We start from the raw sequence: 564 nt of genomic DNA, 5'->3' as shown, positions 1-564 counted from the left end.
TACTACACACCTGTAAAATTTTGTGATGATATCTTGAATGGTTTCGAGGTTATCGCTGTAACAGACACACAGACCTTGACCTACTTTCAACAATTTAAAACTTATAGAAGATTTTCATCCCTACTACACACTTGTAATATTTTGAGACGATATCTTGAGCGGTTGCATAGTTATCGTGCTAACAGATAAACAGAAAGACAAAGCAACTGAAAATACTCGTAGGAGACGTTTACCCCTACGACAAACATGCAAAATTTTGTGATGATATCTTGAGCGGTTGTGAAGTTATCGTGGAAACAGACAGACAGACCTTGACTTACTTTCACCAATTTTGAACTAGTGATCTGATATCTTGAACCGTTGCGAAGTTTTTGTGCTAAGACACACACACACACACACACACACACACACACACACACACCACTCATTTCCTGTACCCGACACTCCTTGTCGATGTCCTCCACTCCCCTTCCCTCCACCCTCAGGTCAATGGCGAGTTGAGTTTAGGTGAGACCACAAATAAGCAATAAATTCTTAATATAAATATTTGTTCCGAAAAATATA

Source organism: Coenobita brevimanus, chromosome 30 (assembly GCF_032717465.1).
Source record: "Coenobita brevimanus isolate Jiangsu-jjx chromosome 30, ASM3271746v2, whole genome shotgun sequence".
Lineage (NCBI taxonomy): Eukaryota > Metazoa > Arthropoda > Malacostraca > Decapoda > Coenobitidae > Coenobita > Coenobita brevimanus.
The sequence above is the reverse complement of the archived record's forward strand: the minus strand, read 5'-3'. Positions refer to the sequence as shown.